This window comes from Pinus tabuliformis, chromosome 2_1 (assembly GCF_031772625.1).
Source record: "Pinus tabuliformis cultivar Carrire ecotype Pingquan chromosome 2_1, CPIR1, whole genome shotgun sequence".
Classification (NCBI taxonomy): Eukaryota; Viridiplantae; Streptophyta; class Pinopsida; order Pinales; family Pinaceae; genus Pinus; species Pinus tabuliformis.
In genome coordinates this window covers 139,673,252-139,695,711 of record NC_142299.1, presented here as the reverse complement: position 1 = coordinate 139,695,711, position 22,460 = coordinate 139,673,252, and the positions used below count along the sequence as shown (strand labels likewise).

At 42.0% G+C, this 22,460-nt stretch overlaps 1 pseudogene; it reads right to left on the bottom strand.

Moving 5' to 3' along the window:
• LOC149199166 (sucrose synthase 1 pseudogene) overlaps positions 1-21,244 on the bottom strand; it is a 31,856-nt pseudogene extending 10,612 nt beyond the window's left edge.
• Between the last annotated feature and the right edge of the window lie 1,216 nt (positions 21,245-22,460).

Here is a 22,460-nt window from a genome sequence, read left to right as displayed (position 1 = left end):
GGCACGAGGATTAAATGTCAATTTATGTACTACTCCCTTATGCGGCTTTATAGTTAATTCAAGAATGATGGGTGGAACAACTTTTGGCAAAGTTTTTGTCGAACTACTGGGTTGATTTGTAGCCTTGTTGTTCGATGACTATGGATTCCCATAATCTTTATTCCTTGTTGATAACAAAGCATCATTTTGATGTTTCGAGATGGATAGCATAAGCACTTGGGATGGGGAAGCATGATCGATGTCAGGCGGAAAGAGTCGATTGTGTGGACACAACCAACCTCCCTAGGAGTCTAAGACTCTCTAGTGACAAACAAGACAAACAAGAGCAATCCTTCTCTAAACATGCATTTAATATATAAGAAATCAAGTGTTTAGATCCTACCTGTAGTCCAACGCTATTGTAGCAGTCCAGCCTCGCTGATCCGGATGAGCTCCTCCTTCACTTTGAAACCTGCATCCAATAACAATCAAACGATTAAATAGCACTTGATAATCTCATAAAATAAAACATATTTAACACATAGACCAAGGAGTACATGAAACAACTCATAAATAACAAGTTATTGAGAAGAATGGACTCATTTGCATTAATAGGTAACAAAAGGAACAAATACAACCTGAGCCTTGGTGTTGTGCAAGTCCCTCCCAGGGTCCATCAAGAGTTCTCCTTTACTTTGACAAAGCTCACCCACTTCCAAATAGAATCAAGCAAAGATGGCAATCTCTCCTCACAAGCTTCTCAATGGGAGTCCTAATTCCTGCAGCATCTACCCTTAGAAATGTTTAGCTTCCAACCTCCCCTCCTTCTGGCCCAATGCCTATATTTATAGTGCTCAAGAGGAAGTTAATCAGGTCCACCATCAATGGGATAATCCCCTCTTTGGATGGGATAGCTCCCTTATTGATGGGATAAGTTCCTCTTTGGTAGGGGTACATGAACCATCTGGAGGCGCTCAATACACGTCGAACAACCTTCTAGAATGCTCTAGAAATGACCACAAGTAACTTTTTAAAGATGAAACTTGCGCATTTTGACCTTTACAGGGGGACGCACTTGCCCCTTTACATATAGAGCGTCCAAAGACGCAACTTTTGTGAACATTGAGTGCGTACCCACAGGTAAGGTTGAGAGAACATGCGTACCCAGAGATAAATACATTTATAAAGACTTTCTCTCTTTTTGGAGTTTGACATGGAGAGCAAAGGCATAAGACTTGCCTAAGAGGATAGCATGACTGTTGATAGAGCCATACTAACTGTAAATAGTCATGGTGACATTTTTTAGTGTAACAGATTGCCCCCTAAAGTGCGAAGCCTGTAATAGATTAGGGTTTTGTATTATCTAGGAAGGGTGAAGCGCTTTATCATTTCAAGGATTATCTCGTGGAGAGCCTGGTCAGAACCCGCAATTTTCAACACAAAATACATGTATAAGATTATATCATCACTGAGGTAGGCATTCCCATACTCAGATCAAAACTTTAACTAACAGACTAACTACTCTGATACAGGAATGATCTTGCAGTACATCATAATCATAGACTTTTGTAGACACAGTATGGGCGCAACCATCTGTTTATGATTAGTCTACTTAGATAATGAATACAAAACTCCTCGCAGCCTGGATGGTGGAAACTAGATCCAGGGTCTTCATTTCCGCTTCTCGAATTGGTACGATTCTAGCCATGCGAATAAATGAGTTGATGTCAAACATGGTAGAAACCACTCGATTACCAGTCGATGATGTAAACTGTTAACAAGTGTGAGAGAGACCACCAGTAATGTCAATGGTTCTCAAAGTACCCAGTACAATCCATGAGATGTGAATGAATGAGTTGATGTCGAACATTTCACGGAATCCTTCGATCGAAAGTCAATGATGCAAACTGATGTCAAAGGCGAGAAACCTGCCATTGATGCATGCAGACTTCAAGGTACTGACGATTTCTAAGTCATCTCTCTAGATAATGTGCTGATGTCGATAGAAAGCGACCCGTTGCAGGCAAGCCCACAACACGAAATCATTGTTCAAGTTGAAGAAATGTTGCTGTAAGGACTGACTCAGGGATGGTCAAATGGATGACAAGTATTTTGCAGATGAAAGTTTTGCTTGCAGACCTCTTGAACACATAACGACACGACAGATGGCTTGGTGATGAATAACTCAAAGTTAATCCCCGGAACCCGGCTGAAGACTTTCAAAGTGGTTTGATCAACTGTGAGGTAAAAGATTTCCCAACCCAGGTGAATGAAAAGTGTCGTGTTCAAGAGTGGTAATAAAGTTTCTTCTGAGACAAAAGATAACAAATAGGCTCATTCTTCTCTCTTTTCCCCCACCATTTCTGGCAAGTACCTCTTTATTTTTAACAAGCTTGAGGAGGATAACATATGCTTGATTATAAGCTCATCCTTCGGATGAGTCCAACCTAGTTTTGATTCGAACCCTAGGAAGGAGTGGTTCGTTCCTGTTTGTAATTGAACAGGTCCTTTACTGTGAAATATTTAACGAGTCCAGTATAGGAGAAACTCGGTGTTTTTCAATTTTAGAGAGTCTGAAAAACTTAAGAAGACTCCAAGTTGAACTTTTTCGTAGATTTGTGTCCCTCAATCTCGAAAAAGTATAAAATAATACCTGGGGGAACCGCTTGATCTTGCGACCAAGGAGTACTTTCATAATTAGTGCCACTGACCTGAAAAGTAAAAAGCGATCAAGGACACGTCGTTTTATTTCCAGTATCGAGTTTGAAACGACAAAAACCCGGCAATGTTTTCCTGTTTTTACGGTCAGAAAAGGGCTATAAGGGGACCGTCTTTTAATTCTGTTTTAACGAGTGTAAAAGAAACGCTCGGCAATCTTTTCATGTTTTAGGAGTCAGAAAAGGGCTTAAAAGATGACTCTGATATTTTGGTTCGTGAAAAATGACAATTTTCCCTCTAAATCCCTTTGTCCTGCACAAAAACGACACATTACTCATACCTGTTTAAGATAGGCAAAAAATACATTGAAAAATATCCTTCCATGGTGAAAAATAAACAAACCTAGCATTCATTCATCCAAAAAACCTATCAAAAGACTTTTTACCATGTCATTTTTACCATTTTACTGTTGAGGTTGAAAAAAGGGCTTTTGGCAAGAAACTTCCCGTGGTCGTTGCGGAGAATCCGACCGTCAGAATCGAACGCCGTCTCTTCCATGTATTTCACAACATCCTCCTCTTCAATTTCATCCGACTAAAAGTTTGTTTTAGGTTTTAGTTTTGATTTTTGGGGGGTTTTGGGTTTCAAAAATCACTCTGCGGGGTACGCAGGTGCCCTAAGGGTGACCTGCGTCCCCTGACTTTTTCCCACACAGGAAAAAGGTTGGGGGACGCAGCCCACCTTCAGGCCAGCTACGTCCCGACGCTCTGTGTCCTAAATGCGGGGTGCGTCCCCTGCGAAAGGCAGAATTTGAAACCCCAAACCCCAAAAAGAACCATCTGAATTTTCCCAAACTAATTCTAATCTTTGTTTCTTGGTGTGTAGGGCACTCACCATGTTGGATTGGAGAGAAAGAGAGCACGAGGACGTTGATTTAGCCATAATTAATCATCAACCTTCCATTGATGCCCTAAAAGCATGAGGACTATATAAATACTGGGCCATACCTGGCATGAGGGCTCAGGTGAGATTCTTGTAGTGGCTGGTTGAGAGATGGAACATTCATGAGCAATGCTTTTACATCGGAGGACACCAGCTCGAGATAGAGCCCTCTGACATATACTTTCTCACTGGCTTGCCGAATAGGGGCGAGCAACTCAATCTAGCCGGGACCAGGCCGGGTGGCCAATCCCTTGCTAGTCTCCGGGCAGATTGGTGCATACCCAATGCACACCATGCGAAAGGCGTAGAAATCAAACACATCTCTCTGCGTGAACTCAAGGTTATAGCTTTCACGGTTACCAGAATTTGCAGTGCAGCCGCTTTATATATTGCCACTGGGTCCCAAATGCGAATGGCGATTGACTGTTTCCAAGGCACCATTTTCAACTAGTGTGATGCTGTGTCGGCCAATATGAAGGGCCAACCGACTAGGGCAAAGAATGGACAACTGAAGACCTTTGGATATGGGCCTCTAGTTGTGAGCTTTGCCTTAGAGAGAGTTCCGATGCTGATCCCTCAGCAACTCACTGTTGATATCTTGGGTCCTCGGGAGCCAAAGCTGATACGATGGGTTACGGTGATGGCCCGGCATCCTGACGAGGGCGCGACGGTTGTTCGATTCCCTGATAGTTATTTTCACTGGTTAGAGGACCAGGTTTTTTCGATCCAGGACTTTCCGTATGCCGGAGTAGATTTTCGAGGTGATCCGGACATGGTTCTTCCACAGGGAGAACAATGGGACGATAGAGGTACTTTATTTTTCACAAGTTTTCAAATTATATATTTTTTTGTTTTTTATATATATCGTCTCAAAACTGACAGTAAAAATTTTCAAAATGCAGATGTTGGTCCACAGCGCCCAGCCAACCTCCGACCTTTTGAGAGGAGACATCCAGTTGCACCGGTACCGGCCCCACAAGACGCGGCTGCAGAGTCGCTAGCTGAGTTGGAGCAGGATCTAGAGCGTCTGACGGTGGATATACCTGAGACTACCATAGATGATATTCCTATCAGACTTCAGCGCTATGTAGTCGCAGTCCCTGGACCGTTTAGGAGGTTTTTGTGTAAGGTAGCCCGTGCAGTGGTGTCGTATAGAGAGCACCACTAGTGATTGGCTAGTCACTTTTGTAGACACATATGACATTTTTGGCTTTTTGTACTTATCATTTTTGCCGATCATAAGGTGTTTTTCAACCTATGATCGAAGACGATGTATATTTTTGACACACTCCTATCTATATATATATATATCATTATTACCGACTTATCTTGTTTAACATATGTGATGAAATGTTTTTAAATTTACTTGCATGATTATCGTAAATGTCTGTCCAACATTCGAGAAGCAATTGCATCTGCTAATGTATTTAAAGACCTTGGAATATGCTGATATTCAATGTAATCAAATTCACGTTCCAAGAGACGCACTCTCAAAAATAACCTTAATAACACAAGATTTCTAATGGCATATACTCTATTAAGCTGTAATACAACAAGTTCAGAATCTAACCTCACTATCAAACGTCGAATTCCAAATGAAATAGATTCGGATAATAATTCAACCACTGCACTGTATTCTGCAATGTTGTTCGTTGTTTGACCGAGGCTTACCCCATGCATATAAACTAACTCGTCAGAGGGCGAATAGATAACCCAAGCTGCGGAAGAGATATTCCATGTACTACGACAAGCACCATCAGCAAATCCAATGTACGTTTGGAGAGGCGTCGACATCTGCAATATCAAGAGTAAAACCAAGATAAGCCAGAATAACGACGAAAAAACACACTTTCTAAACTAAGCACACTATCTAAAGTAACAAACATACTAGCTAGAAAGAAAACCTAACCTAACTAAAATTCTCCATACCCATCATTTAAGCATAATACCTCTTAAGGTAAAGTCCATTTCTGGGTTTACCCAAAGAGTCCCCATCAAAATCTACCAGCTCATAAGCCCCTTTTGCTAGCTTTCGCTTTACAATGTAGGGTCCATGCCACATAGGAACGAATTTTCTAGCACCTAGCTTATCGTTAGCTTGATGATATAATAGCACTAGGTCTCCCTCCGAAAAACTTCGAGGGGTCACATTTCTATCATACTGAGCTTTCATTCGCTTCGCGTGAGTCTCGATTGCCAATGCAGCATCACGTCGAGTCTCATCTAATTTAGCTAAGTATAATAAACGTTTCTCCTCTTCGGAAGTAGCTGGAAGTAATTCGACAGCCATTTGAAGTGATGGGATTTCACATTCAATGGGTAACACAGCTTCCAAGCCATAAACTAGCTGGAAAGGAGTGAACCCTGTTGAAGTTTTCACTGAGGTTCGGTATGCCCATAGCGCTGAAAATAACATGTTGTGCTAATTCGACCGATGAATACCAATGGTTCGTCGGATCATGATAACCAGAACTTTGTTGATAGACTCAACCAAACCGTTGGCTTGCGGATAATAAGGAGTAGAGCTATCGTGGCGCAAACCAAGCTGGCTTGTAAGCTCAGTCATCATGATGTTTCGAAAATGGCTCCCATGGTCAGTAATGATTGCTTGTGGGACACCAAACCTAGTTATAATATGATTGAGTACGAAAACTGCAGCTGTTTTGCCGCTTGCGTCGAATGTAGGCATCGCCTCGGCCCATTTAGTAAAATAATCAACTGCGAGGATGATATACACATGCCCCCCGGCCGAGTGAGGGTTACAAGTAATAAATTCGATACCCCATTTGGCAAATGGACCAACGGCAATTATAGGGCGGAGAGGAGCAGGTGGTGCGCGCATCTTGCGATCAAACACTTGACAGTTGTGGCATTTCCGGACTGCAATGATACAATCTTTAAACATAGATGGCTAGAAATAGCCAGCGCGCAACACCTTCTGAGCTGTGGCATACCCAGACATATGACCGCCACATGCTCCAGAGTGACAATCATTCAAAACCCTCTCAGCCTCTTCATGAGTTAAACAACGTCGAAAAACTAAGTCTGCCCCCCGACGATAAAGTGTATCTCCAATAATTTTGTATTGCTGGGATTGAAACTGAATTTTTTGACGTTCCGACTTTGAAGCTTCAGGCCGAAAGGTTTGGGTCTGGAGATAGATGATTATATCCCTGTACCACAGATCTAAAGTACTGATAAGAAACAAAGATTCTTCCGCAATGGACTCCTCTGCCGTAGTTTCTGTGTCAGCATGCGGGAAATCACACATCAATTCCGCAAAAACTAAGGATTTCTTAGACTTGGACTTCTCGAACTCCAAGTCGAACTCTTGCAGGATAACGATCCATTTAGAGTACTTGCCCCCTAGTAGTTGTTTTGTCAAAATATAAATCATAGGGTTGCAATCCGAAATAACTGTAGTTTTACGGAGAAGAATGTAGTGACGAAAACGCTGGACAGCTTGAACGGCTGCCAGGGCCAATTTCTCCACATGCGAATATTTTAGCTCAGTGGGGTTTAATGTCCTACTAAGATAATATATCACATGTTCCGCTCCGACCTCATCTTCTTGAACTAACACCATTCCAATGGTGGAATGCGAAGCTGCGAGGTATAAAAAGTAGCCTTGGTTGTAGTTGGGAGGATGCAACAACGGTGCATGGGTCAACGCGTGTTTAAGTGCATCAAAAGATTGTTGGGCAATCTCGTCCCAAAAGAATTGAGCGTTCTGTTTCAACAACCGTGTAAAACCTTTAGTGACCTCGGCGTAGTTTGGAATGAATCGGCGTAAAAAGTTCGCTTTCCCTTGCAAACTTTGGAGTTGGCGCAAACTCGAAGGAGGAGGCAATTTGATGATAGCTTCAACCTTCGAGGGATCGACGCGAATGCTGGCTTTTGAAACAACAAATCCCAGCAATCGACCCGTTTCTATACAGAAAACACACTTGTGGGGATTCAACCGAATTCGATAATGCCTACACCTCATAAAGATTGCTCGTAAGTGGACAAGGTGATCAGCTCGATGTAAAGAATGAGCAGGCAAATCATCGAGGTACGGTTGCACAATGTGCTTGATGTCATGAAATGCATAAGACATCGCCCGTTGAAAAGTGGCCCCGGCATTCTTAAGCCCAAAAGGTAATTTGCAATAAGCAAATGTCCCCCATGGACAAATGAATGCCGTTTTTGGTTGGTCGGCAAGTAGAATATTGATTTGATTATAGCCCGAAAAACCATCCATAAAGGAAAACATTTCACTTCCGGCACAATCATCAATAATTTGATCGATATAAGGCGTAGGATAGTTGTCTTTTGGACAAGCTCGATTTATATCCCTATAGTCGATACAGATTCTTATTGTTCCTTGTTTCTTGTTGACCAGAACAATATTCGATACCCAATCCGTTAACGGGATTGGATAAATGAAACCTACTTTCAACAGCTTTTCGACTTCTGCTTTAATCGCAGCCGCTTTCCAAGGGTGAATCTGATGCAACCATTGTCGGACGGGTTTAGCATCCGGGTAGGTCTTTATTTCATGAACAACAATGGCAGGATCGATTCCCGGCATTTCCTCATAAGACCAGGCAAACACATCGCGGAATTCTTGGAATAGGGCCTTGTAAGTTCGGATTTCATCTTCTGTACATAAGGCACCTATATGAATGTTTTCCTCAATTCTGGGCTTCACTGAAATATCAATGGGAATAGTACGAGAAATATTCCCTAAATTCAACTCTGAATCAGAATGTTTCGTTGGATTCTGAGCGTCTTTGACATATTCAGCGGTAAAGATAGATGAAAAATCATTTTCAAAAGCATCATCCTTAGGTAAAAACGAAGATCTGTGATGGAGATCTTCCCATGGTAGATCATCTACACTTAGGATTTCGCGAAGTTGTTCGTCAGATGACACGACTTCGAGAAACGCTATCCATTCTAAGGTTGAGGTGAAAAGTGATTCTTCACTGACCACATTCATTTGGTCGATTTCGGTTGAACGCGAGTCAATAAAAGACATGACAGCTTCATAAGCAATTTCATATGGACCCAAAGGCATAGCATCACCGAATGAGTCTATCTCAGATTCAGATGGGACGATCCAAGGATCATCATAAATAATGTTTTCTGATGTAATCATATGAATTGATGCAAATGAAGGGTCTGCGTTGATTGGAGGGAAAGGAAAAGTTCCCAGTAAACCGGAAGCTTTGACTAAACCTACACCAATGTCCCTATAAGGGATTGTCGTCTTACCGACATGCTGGATACTCTCTGAAGAGGCTGGGTCGGATGAAAAGTATGTCAGCTGATCAATGGTTACGATCTTACCGTTATATGGAAACTTTATTACTCTGAAGACCGATGAAACGACCGCTGTCATAGCATATGACCAACTTCGACCCAAAAGAAGGTTGTAGTCCAGAGGGGCATCAACCACTTCCACATCTAGACTAACGGTTTTACCTTCTACCCCTATAGGCAATTCCTATAGAATACCAAATGGACGGAACCCACGGCCATCAAAGGCCTTAAGGATGGTCGGGGATTGGTTCAACGAAGGAGAACCAAGTGATCTCCAACATTGAATCGACATAATACACGTAGAAGCTCCCTCATCAAGCACAATCCGATGAATAGGCCTGTTTTTGACTATCACTGGAATTTGGAAAGCCATTTGATGGGGGAGACGCGGTGTACTATTTTCTAGATCGAAGATTATCAGGTTCGGGTCCTGAACATCAACAGCTCCGATAGCCGACAAAAGTAATTTTCGTTGTGCTGGGCACGATTGCAGCACTTCTAAAGCCGACATTGCTGAGGGTGAAACAGCTAAGTCCTCAACAATGTTGTAATTCTGGGCTACTCTCGCATGTGGATTGAAAGCAGACCTTCGAAGTACACCCTTGGTGGGCGGTTTGATTACTAAGTCTGGGTTAGGTTTTTCGATCTGTAGTGGATCGGAACCAGGAGCTGAGGTTGATGGGTTAGAGTGAGAAGATTCTGCTTCCTTACCATCAACAGGATTCTTACTACCATAATCTTGTGATCGAGTCGCAACCCTCACATGAGACATCATCAAAATGGGTTCTTCACTGGCAATCGAGGAAGAACCTATCATCTTACTCTCCTGCTTTGGAAATGGATCTTTTAACACAGCAGGAGTGGGAGAACCTTTGACTATTTTCACAACCTCGGCCCGATGAGGGCAATCTCTCGTAAAATGATCCTCTTCACAAATAAGACAAGGATATCGAGGTTTGCGCTTTTCGTCATTGGTTTCCGACTTTTCCGTTTTCTCCTTCGGAGCCTTGTCTGCTTTAGCCTTCTTCTTCCCTTTCTTCTTTCCACCGTTTTTTGATTTGGCCGTAGATGACTCTACAGCGTGAATATCGGTGGAAAGTTCAGGAGAAGACTCTCCTGTCGGGGAATCAGGCAAGGTGATTATAGGAGTAGTAGAACTCTTGGAAGACTTCTTCTTGCTCTTTGTGTTCACCGTACCAATCATACCATCAGCGGCATGAGATCCTGAAGGAGAAACAGCGATTTGATTCGATTTTGGAAGATCTGGAATCTTCTCGTGTAACGTACCCGACTGAGTATAAACTAAGTCAAGGTACTGCGCCTGAGCAATGACTTGCTCCTCAGTAACTACTTCGGCCTTAGCTACATCTTCAGTAATCTTCGGTAACAATGATTTAACAAACCATTCAGCTAAGATTTGGTCCGGAATAAAAACTTTCACTAACCTTCTTCGACGTCTCCACTCATGAATGTGATCAGAAATATACGTGGACGTCGATTGTTTTAGTGAAGTTAATAACTCCGTACCGTTATCATATCTGACCGGCAACTGAAAGTGAGTTAAGAACGAGGTAGCTAACTGGCTAAAATTGTAAAAAGAAGCCCGTGGCAACTCAATGTACCACTTGGCCGCGAGACCAATGAGTGTACGCTGGAAAAGACGTAAGCGGATCGAATCATCCGAGATAGAATTTGAAGCACACCAGAGGTGGTAAGTCATCACATGATTGGACGGATCCTCTCCAGACTTACCTTCGAACTTGGGTATATCACTGGGCAACTTATTTGGCATTGGCGGCCAGAACTGAAGATATTGAATTGGATCATTCGTTAGGCGCGTCAAGTCTGGTAAATCCAAAGTTGCGATAAACGGCAATTGCCAGTTCGGATCCCTAAAACTCTGAGTCATGACACCAGCCCCAGGAGGAGGATATCCAGGATAACTTGGAATAGGCGTTGCATTTGGGATATTGTATCCTCTTGGAAAACCAGGATTAACCGGACCGTACTGGGGTTGCTGAGGTTGTTGATAAGTGTACCCAGGATACGGTTGATACTGGTAAACCGGCTGTTGGATAGCTTGCCCATGTTGGTACTGTCCCTGGTACGGTTGTTGAACAAATTGAGGTTGAGTAGTGACAACCGTACTTATACCAGGTTGACCTGCAGGCATCTGAACCGTAGTTTGAATCGTAGATCCAGACAAGGGTACAGATGTCTGAGGAGTAGTTACAGGGATAGTAGAAACAGGAGCTGTCGATACTCCAGAAGTAAGTGTAGCAGATGTTGCGGTAGTTGCAGCAGCCGTTTGAGATGGAGTACTAGGTGCAATTGGCGGTTGAGTAACTACCGAAGCTACAAAAGTTTGAATATTTGACTGGACAGGTTGCGGTTGCTGGGGTGGACCAGAAACTACGGGTTGTCCAGCTTGAGGTACCAACTGTAAACTTGGCTGCAACACCTGTTGACTTTGTAATGGATCCCACACTAACATTCCGGGGTATTGACCCGTAACAGGTTGAGGATACTGAGATCCATAACCGGATTGAGGATAGGATTGATAATTGAAAGGTGGAGTTCCCATACCTGGAACATATGACTGACCTTGAGGTGGTTGATAACCTTGACTCGAGTATTGACCTTGAGGTTGATAACCTTGAGGTAAATACGGATACTGGGGTTGACCTCGACCTTGAGGTTGATACCCTTGAGGTTGATACCCTTGGGGTTGATACCCTTGAGGTTGCCATCCTTGAGGTTGCCATCCTTGAGGTTGATATTGATACTGAGGTTGACCCTGGGGTACATATTGAGGCTGGGGTTGACCTTGAGGCATGTATTGCACCATAGGTACATACTGACCTTGAGGTTGTCCCCCAGACACAATTTGTGTACCTTGAGGTTGCCCCCCAGGCGGTAATTGGCCACCTTGAGGTTGGGAAACGGGAACTGAACCTAACATCATGTAAATGTCTCCTACACCCAATGGTATATTACCATTGTTTCCAGCAAATAACCCATGATCAATGGGTTGAGGAGATGCCCCCGCAAAGGTACCAGAAAGTGATTGATACCCGGTGGGAACAGAAAGACCGCCGTGTAAGAAAGATTCAGGACTTTGAGTAAACACGGACGACTGACCAGACATATTTACAGGAGTATAAATACCTCCAGGTGGAAAAGGAGTACGAGGTGTAGAAAAACCTACCCCTGAGTTGTCTAAATAATTGGTTAACGAAAGGTACCAAGTAGTACTTCTAGGAGGACTGTAAAAGATAGATTCACGCTCCCTTAGATCAATAGTAAGTTGATCTTCAAGGTTAGAGACGCCTATTTCTTCCTCTGGAGCAAGTTCTTCAATAGCAATCAGACCAGTAGGAATATTTTTGGTGATAACTCGTTCTACTCTTGGTGAATCTGGAACACTAGAAGTCAGAGTAACAGGTTCAGATATTTCAGGTTCTTCGCCTGTATCACTAGTAGACGAAAAACTACCAACAAGTTCAGAAACTGTAGGAGCTTCGGGATTATAACCTGTCTCTAAACCTTGGTAATCTGAATGGACTACCAAGGAAGATTCTCCTTCTTCAGGCGAACCTACTCTACTGCCACTAGGAGGAGTTACAAGGACCTTTAAACCTTCTAAATTACTGGGGTCGTCTCGAGGAGGTTCACCCCGAAGTCTACGGGATCTTCTCAACAATTCGGCCACAGAAACAACTTCAGGAGACTGGCCCCGAAGTCTACGGGACTGTCTCGGTAATTCCGCCACAGCTAAAACTTTTAACTACTACACACGAAAACAAAATAAAATTTCAAATCAAACCACCTAAAGTCTCTAAAGAACCAAACAAATTTGAATCACACGCCTAAAGAATCTAGGGCATCAAACCAAGCACAAACAGTAGCCTTCCAGACCGAAAACGCTAGTTGGAGATGAAACCCAACATCGCCGGATTCAGTACAGAAGTGGCGGGTGGAACAGTTACCCCGGCAACCTGCTTAATGAATAGACCGGCACAAGTTCCTCCACTTTAACCGTCTCGAGTGAAGTGAACCCCCCGGAAAATCCAAGTGAGTCTAGCTGACGTCTGCTCCAGGTACAGTGGGATCTTCCCTCCACCGTCACCTCGGTAGAATCCTAAAGATAATGGTCACTAAGGTTACCAACCGCAACAAATGCACCTGGGGGAACAGTCTACACTCCGACAGCACGCAAGGGCAGAGTATCAAGCTCAATCCCCTCGCCGGTTCCTTGACAATAATCCAAGGTTTACCGACAAGTGAGCCCTGGCTCCTCGACAATGGTTAATCTGAGGTTTACCGTTTGTAATACGTGCGTGTCTGGCGTCGTTCCCAACGAGGGGGGATTGATCCCCTCACTGGTTCGGACATGAGCTCGTGCTTCTCCTTTAAGAGGAGCTTTCCCAGAGTACAAATGAGACAATTGGATTTATTCTATCACAAGATAAGCTACTTGTTTGGTTTTGCTGTCTTGGAGAGTTAATTACTCACCTACTCCAAGACACTAGCCTGATCTAAATTGGTGTTTCAGAGCCCTAGTAAATAAAAGTTACTACGTTGATTTTACTTTAAGCGTTAATTTTATGGTTTTTCTTAAAGACAAAAAGGTAGCGGAAGTGAAACCAATGGTGTGTAGACTCGACTCAAACCACTACAAAGATGCACCTAAGATGATTTACGCTACTTTCCTCTTTCAATGAAATTCCTAACTAAGAGAGTTGAGAGATGCAAATTTTATAGAAAACAACTTTCTTAGTAAAGACAATCAAAGAAACAATTCTCTTTATCTTTTCAAGCATACAAACATGACCACTCCTTACGTGCACGAAAAACTCTTTTTCTTTCAAAATGCCTCAAAGCTACTTGAAACAAAACTTTTCAAAGGAGATGTTTTTGTATTTTCTCTTATTTAATAAAGCATATAAATCTATTTTAACGAAAATCAATCTCAAAAGCTATAAAATCTATGAAAACTTGACTCACAAGCAAATCAAAAAGAAATTTACACTAAGTAAACCTAACGAGGCAAGAGCCTACAAAGATGATTCTAGGTTGTTTTACTTGACCACAATCAAGTCAAGGACCATCTAATGCAGAATCAAAAGACCAGTCAAAACAAAACTCAAATCTTTTTGTTCTTTTTGTAAAATGGAATTCAATACTCAATCAACAAGCACTTCGAAATTTGCCAAAGAGACAACTCAATGGTAGGTTGCTCTCACAGGTAGACTTTATGATAGGTCTAACTTCTAAGAATGCTGACAAAACTAGAGAGATCTAAGGCTTGACAACTTCTACCGTCAAAGTCACTACAAGACCTACTCAAAAATCAAACCCTAGGGCTTAAACTTCTATGAAATCCACTAAAACACTCAATGCTATCGAAACAAGTTCAGGTGAAGATCTTTGACAAGAGACTAATGGATCTGGGCAGTAAAAACTAAGAAAAAGCAAAATCTAAGAGAAAAAATGCAAAAAATGGAATTTTCTTAAATTTTAGCAGGGGACGCAGGCGACCCGTTAAGACAGGTGCGGGCCCGCTCTGTGCACACAGCGACAGTGCGTCCAGGGATGCACTGTGCAATACTCAGAGGGTGCGTCCTACTGGAAAATTCAAGAAAAACTAAATTGAATCTAACCCTAAGCTAACCCACCCAAAAACAAAGTCACAGAGCCAAAAACCAGAAAATAAATGACTTTTCTCAGAGCAAAGTTGCATACAAAGGAAAAGACTTTCACATCAATGGATTCCCAGTGGAGTCGCCAATTTGTCAGGCAGAAAGAGTCGATTGTGCAGACACAACCAACCTCCCTAGGAGCCTAAGACTCTCTAGTGACAAACAAGACAAACAAGAGCAATCCTTCTCTAAACATGCATTTACTATATAAGAAATCAAGTGTTTAGATCCTACCTGTAGTCCAACGCTGTTGTAGCTGTCCAGCCTCGCTGATCCGGATGAGCTCCTCCTTCACTTTGAAACCTGCATCCACTAACAATCAAACGATTAAATAGCACTTGATAATCTCATAAAATAAAACATATTTAACACATAGACCAAGGAGTACATGAAACAACTCATAAATAACAAGTTATTGAGAAGAATGGACTCATTTGCATTAATAGGTAACAAAAGGAACAAATACAACCTGAGCCTTGGTGTTGTGCAAGTCCCTCCCAGGGTCCATCAAGAGTTCTCCTTTACTTTGACAAAGCTCACCCACTTCCAAATAGAATCAAGCAAAGATGGCAATCTCTCCTCACAAGCTTCTAAATGGGAGTCCTAATTCCTGCAGCATCTACCCTTAGAAATGTTTAGCTTCCAACCTCCCCTCCTTCTGGCCCAATGCCTGTATTTATAGTGCTCAAGAGGAAGTTAATCAGGTCCACCATCAATGGGATAATCCCCTCTTTGGATGGGATAGCTCCCTTATTGATGGGATAAGTTCCTCTTTGGTAGGGGTACATGAACCATCTGGAGGTGCTCAATACACGTCGAACAACCTTCTAGAATGCTCTAGAAATGACCACAAGTAACTTTTTAAAGATGAAACTTGCGCATTTTGACCTTTACAGGGGGACGCACCTGCCCCTTTACATACAGAGCATCCAAAGACGCAGCTTTTGTGAACATTGAGTGCGTACCCGCAGGTAAGGTTGAGAGAACCTGCGTACCCAGAGATAAATACATTTATAAAGACTTTCTCTCTTTTTGGAGTTTGACATGGAGAGCAGAGGCATAAGACTTGCATAAGAGGATAGCATGATTGTTGATAGAGCCATACTAACTGTAAATAGTCATGGTGACATTTTTTAGTGTAACAATCGATAACAACTAGATTAGTTTTTGGGTTTGGAAACGGATCAGTCAATACCATTGAGGTACTTGAAGTCTTTAAAAACTTTGCAATCTCAGCTCGGTGTGGACAATTTCTCATATAATGCTCCTCCGTACATAAAAAACATGGAAAATGAGGAGGAGGTTTCTTTTGCCTAGCAGGGTTTCCAGAAGATTTCTCAAGAGTCGAATCTTCCTGTTTCTTCTTTTTGTCTTTCCCCTTCTTCTTGCCCCCTAGTTGTTTTGGTTCTTTGCCCTTGTCAGATGACATGAAATTAACCTCTGAGGCAAGAAGTTTGTCATTTGCTTTTTGACTAGAAACTGCAAGGGCTTTACCAGATGGAGCCTTTGTCGGTTTGCGTACTTGAGGTACCGATCACGCCATCACCAGCATGAGAGTCCCTATTTGATTTAGGAGGGGGAGGAACAGAAAATTCTAGTCTAGGAGTGTCAGGAATTTTGTCGTAGAGCGTGCCAGACTGAGTATAGATCAAGTCTAAATATTGTGCACGAGCAATGACTTGCTCTTCAGTGACAACTCCTCCCTTCGCCACATCTTCAGTAATAGAAGGTAATAATGACTTAATAAACCACTTAGCTAGAAGTTGATAAGGAACATACGTCTTTACCATTCGATGACGACGCTGCCACTCATGAATATGATCAGATATGTGAGTGGTTGTTGTCTGTTCAAAGTTGGTAAGGAGTTCTATCCTCGTTTCATACCTTATGGGTAGTTGAAATTGGGTTAGAAAAGTAGTGGCAAGGGTGCTGAAGTTATCAAACGAAGCTCTAGGCAATTCAATATACCATTTCGCTGCCAGACCATTGAGCGTCATTGACCATGATCCTTTAGGGTATGAAATAACACTTTTAGGGGTTAAAGATCCCTTGGTTTATTGACATATAAGATTGGGGTTGCAATCCCCAAGTATGTCTATAACTGATTGGAAGTTGCCCCCCAAACCATGAGGTTGTAAATCTTTTGATGTTGGGTGAAATGCTTTATCATGAGGATCCGAGGTATTCGAACTGGAAGGTGACCTGTATAAGATACAATACAACACATCATCGTCATATTATTTTCATGAGCTAGCTGAGGTGGGCATTCCCATGCTCAGCTTTATAAATTCATTTTTATGTACATAAGACAGATAATCATCTGCAGTTGCAGACAGGTGATTCTTTATATGTAGAGTCATCATCCCTTAGCTTGGATGATCATCTGTGTAGCTTCTGTGTACATTTTATGTCTTTATATTCTTGAATATATCACAGCCCGGATGGATGAAACTAGATCCGGGGTCTTCAAACTCGTTCAATCTTTGTTTGATGTACAAGTCGATCCATGTGAAAAGATGTTCTGAAGTCGAACATGGAAAGACATTGTTTGATTACCAGCCAATGATGTAAGCTATTAACAGGTGCGAGAGGAATCACCAATAATGATAATGACCCTCAAGGTACTACAGTACAATTCACGTGGTGTGAATATATGAGCCGATTTCGAACACCATGTAAAATATTTTGGTCGAAGGCCACTGATGTAAACCTGTCGCCGGAAGTGAGAAACTTACCATTGAGGCATGCAAGCTTCAAAGTACTGAAAGGGTTGTTTCTAAGTCAACTTCTTGGATAATGAGCTAATGTCGACAAGAAGTGACTCGTCATAAGAGGGCCTTGATGTATCCCACATCTACAACACGAAACGAAGCAAATGATTTTCTGGAGGTGAAAACGATCTGATGATACAAGGTTCAGGAATGGCGGTCATGAAAAATGGAGGGTGAAGGTATTGCAGTGGATGAGGCATTAACTGGATGGCGAATTCTCTGAATGACTTCTATTGAACATATCAGTGACACTCAAATGGATTGGTAGCATTAACCCCAAAAGAGGGATGGTATGGTGGACCAATGGTGATATGGCTGGTGAGCAAAATAACCCAACCCGACTTAATCATTGTGATGGAGTGAAAGTGTCATGTTCAAGAGCGACCTGCTACCAATAAAATTCTTCAAGTTTTCTTCACTTTTTTCCCAGTCATTGCTAACCAGTACCTCTTTATTTTTGTCAAGCTTGAGGAGGATAACATATTCGTGTTCTATAATTTTCCCTTTGGGCAAACCTGTCGCTATGTTTTAGCGAGCCTAGCGACAGTGAAACTTGTTCTTGTCTAGATGGACAAGTTTGTCGCTATTGTTTTAACGAGTTTAACGACAAGGATAACTCGGTCCTTTTCATGTTTAGAGAGTTTGAAAAGGGACGGAAAGGAAACTCCAACAGTTCTTTTTTGTATCATAATCCCTTGAGTCCGAAAAAGATTAAAATAATACAAAAGGGATGACTTCTCCGATCACTTTAGCGAGCCAAAAAAGACAAGCTCTTGATATTTTTGTGGGATAATCCCTCAGGTCCAAAAAGATTAAAATATAGGAGGGATGGCTCTTCCAATCACTTTAGCGAGCTAGAGAGGCCAATTGCTCGATGATCTTTTCATATTTAATGAGTCTGAAAAGAGTTTAAAGTTGACTTGTTTTTTGAGGAACGAGTGGCGTCTAGGGTAGCAACTGGTTCCCTGTAATCTTGGAACTGGTTCCAGGTAATCTTGGAACTTCTCAAAACATGGTGGTGTGAAGAGGTTGGCTAATAGGACCACTCATTGTAGCTGTTCCTCAAAATGGTAAACAATCAAGCAGAAGTGTATGATCAGCCAAACGGATGGAGGTGATGGAAGGAACACAACCAAGGTTCGAAAGGCAGATAGAATGGCAATCACAAAGGTTATTTACTGAAGGTGGGTTCATTTTTTAACAAGCTTGAACTCTGGGGAACATATGCTCAGTGGTGGGTTTAATTTTTAACGAGCTTGAACCTTGCGGAAACATTGCTCATTGCAGTCAAAGATGTCCCTCATTGGTAGGTTCATTTTTTAGTGAGCTTGAACTCTACGATAACATTTTTATGTAGGCTAGAAATGACCAAACTACAAAGCTAAAATACTAACAGCTAAGGAACTACTGAGGTTAGGTAGGATGGTTTTATCTTCCCTCTAGACAAAACCTTTCCTTCGGTCCGTCTGCAGTGGAGACATTGCCGGACCAATCATCTAACCTAAGAAGTTGGAACTACAAAGCTAAAAAGCTAAAAAAATGAAATTGGTATTTTTTTGCTTGCATAAAAAGGTCTGCATGCCCCCAGGCATCGAGAAAAAGAAAGTCTCCAGGTAACCATATGGAAGTCACTGCGGTTAGGCAGGATTGTTTCTGTCAGTGGTTAGACCAAAACACTTCCTTGGCTTTGTCCCCGGAATGGGTGGAAAAAATTGAATGGTGTGAGATTACACTTCCAATCACATAACCTATAGGGAAACCTATCTTTTCACCTGGGTTCGTCTAGATGGACAAGGGTGAACACCCCCTAAACTTCATTACATTCACCGGACTACTCACCGCAATCAGGTGGATGGAATGAAGGTTGAAGAGACACTCTTAATTGAAAGAGACCATTTAGGGATGATGTTTGAATTGAAGCTGTGTTTGAATTGGGAAATGAAAGCTGGTCGATAAGTTGTACCATTTTCTCTTCATGCAGGAAACACATCGCTCGAAAGAGTGTGGAAACAATAGCTTCCATGCTATATATATAGTCACGTCCAAGAAGTAGATTGAAATCTAAAGGTCCTTGGACTACCATCACGTTCAAGTGAACGGTTTTCCTCTTCAAAGTTATTGGAAACTTCAGAAGGATCCCTAATAGTTGACTGGTTCCTGTGGGCGGATATTGATTTGGTTGTATCCAGAAAATCCATCCATGAATGAAAAGATTTCGCATCCGGCACATTCATCAATTATTTGGTCGATGAAGGGTGTAGGGTAGTTGTCCTTTGGACAAGCTTGATTTACATCCCTATAATTGATGCACACTCTAATCGTTCCTTGCTTTTTCATCACAGGAACAATATTCGATACCCAATCAGTGAGAGGAACAGGGTAAATGAAACCAACATGTAAAAGTTTTTCAACTTTTGCCTTAATGGCCACGACTTTCTTTGGGTGAACCCGTCGAAGCTGTTGTCGTACTAGTTTGACATTTGGATACATGTTAATCTCATGTTCAATGATGCTCAAGTCAATGCCTGGAATTTCTTCATATGACCATGCAAAGACATCTCTGAATTTGTGAAATAGAGTGCAATATATTTCCAGTTCTGAAGGAGAACAAGATTTTCCAACATGAATATTCTCTACAACATTAGGTTTGGTCGAGATATTAATGGTGATAGTTTCCTCAATATTGGACAGATTTCGCTCGGAATCCACTATATTTACAGTCTTTGATAGAAAATCAAAAACTCAAGGATGATTAAGGTCACTAGAATAATCTTTGTTGTTATCTTGAAGGTGGGAACAATGGTGGTAATATTCCCATGGTGCCTCTCCTATCATCATCGACTGAATGATTCCTTTGTCTGTAGAATGTGTATGAGACCAAGGATCGGAAGAGGTGCCATATTCTAGAGACCTATCTATCCAAACACTTGCTGAGTGTTGATTTGGGTTCACCACCTAGGCCCAGAAAATTGATTGCTACAAAGTTTCTATGGGGCTTGGGGGCAACACCTCGCGATGATCCACACTATCAAAATGGTCAGAGTTCTTCTTAATCTTTGATGATGTAGAAGATATCATGTGACGAGTTTCCACTGTGGCCACTTCTGTCAGATTACTCGGAGGTGGGAGGGAAAAAGTACCCATCAAGGAATGGTCTTTTGGGAGACCTACTCCGACATTTTAAAGCGATTGAGAACTTCCATGGATCAATGGAATGCTTCTAGTAGCATGTGAACTGTTGGGGAAAGAGGTTAGTTGGTCAACGATTGTAATTCCGTCTTGGAAGGGAAATGCAATCTTTCTAAAATATATTGACACAACAGCAGCCATAGCATAAATCCAGGGCCTTCCCAGTAAGATATTGTAGTCAAGGTTTCCATCAATGACCTCAACTTCAATTTCTACTGTTTTGCCACTCAGTTCAACTTGCAAGTTACTTAATATCCCATATCACGTGTATGTTCTTCCATCGAATGCCTTTAATGTCATTATGTCACAGGCATAAGCGATAGTGAACCAAGCGCTTTCCAAGCAGTTGAGGAAAGGATACTCACTGAAGCTCCTTCATCTATGATAGTGCCAAACACGATCATTTTGTAAACTTGTACTTTGATCCGGAATGGTACATTAGATGGAAGGCGCGGTCTTGCTAGTTGATTCCAATCAAAGGAAATGACTAGACTGCTTAGAGGGGGTACCGGATAAACAGTTGAATGAACCCCTTGAACTGGGGAATTTTCCTCGTAAAAGAACGAGCGGATTGTCCCTGAGTTCATCAGACTCTAAATTAACAAAAAGAATTTGAACGGTATTGTTCTCTTTCTCTTTGGAAATTGTGTCATCTAAAGGTGGGCCTTCTGAAGGCAAGACTGGGTCGACTGCCATTTTGACCTGCTGGATTTGGAACGATATGGACTCAGAAGGTTCACTCTCAACGATAGGTGTTTAGATCGATGATTGAGTTACGTCAGTTGGATTTTCAACTAGCGAAGGATTTGGTGAGAGTTTCTTTTATCCAAGTGGAAGTCGTTGTGATGAAGCAGGACGGTTACACAAGACTCTTTTGGCCTCCTTGGCTTAGCAATTTGGGATTTCCTTTATGTATGATAGATAAGAGAGAAGCAAAGGGGTGTTATAGACATTTTTGGGCACTACAACCCCAATCAATAAATGTCAATAAACCAAGGGCTCTTAAGTCCCTAAAAGTGTTGTTCTAACCCCTAAAGGAACAACGTCAACTGATTACACCTTCTCCCAGAAGTTCTCCATGAAAAACTACTCAGAACTGGTCAAAACTGGACCATTTCACCTGCTCCATAGGCAAAGTGCATTGCATCCCACCTAAATACACACAGTAGGTGTGATGCATTTCAAAAATCCCTTCTATGGGGTGCGATGGGCGAGAAGGGACAAATGGCAGGGTCAATCCGCAAGGTGGAGGAGCATGGAATCTTCCAGAAACTTCTCCTGTGACACTTGCCTCTCTGAATTCGACCAGGGATGAGTAAGAGATCATCAATATCCAAGTGGAATCAAGAACTATCAGAGAGAAGACACTAATCAACTCTCAAAAGCTGACTCATCTCCCTTGCAGATATCTATATATGGATCCCTCATCCCAGAGATCCAGAGGCTGGAATTTTGTATCTTGTGAGGAAGTGCTGCTAGTTTATTGGTGCAATATCATAGTGTTGGGTGATCTAAGCTTGTCATGAGGTGAAGAAGGGCTTCTTCTTACTGAGAGGATGATGCTGGGTCAGAACATTTGGTTGTAAATCTCTTGGCTCTTTCTTGATTATCAATAAAGCTATTCAAGTTTTCCTCCATACTCTTGTGTGATTTATGTTTTATGCATTTGTATGGTCAATTTACATCTGATCCTAGATTGTTTATGATAATAGATCCATGTTCTCGTATAGTATTGTGCTGCTTTGATTCTACAGGTACTCTGTGAAGCTGGGTATACAAGGAAGCAAGTAGCAAAGGACTATCAGAAGAGAGCGGAATCAAGCAAGGAACCAAGCTGAAGACAAAGGTTGGTCTCCTTTATTCTTCACTCATCTATCTCTCATAAAGGAAAACAAAAGTAGTCTTTAATTTG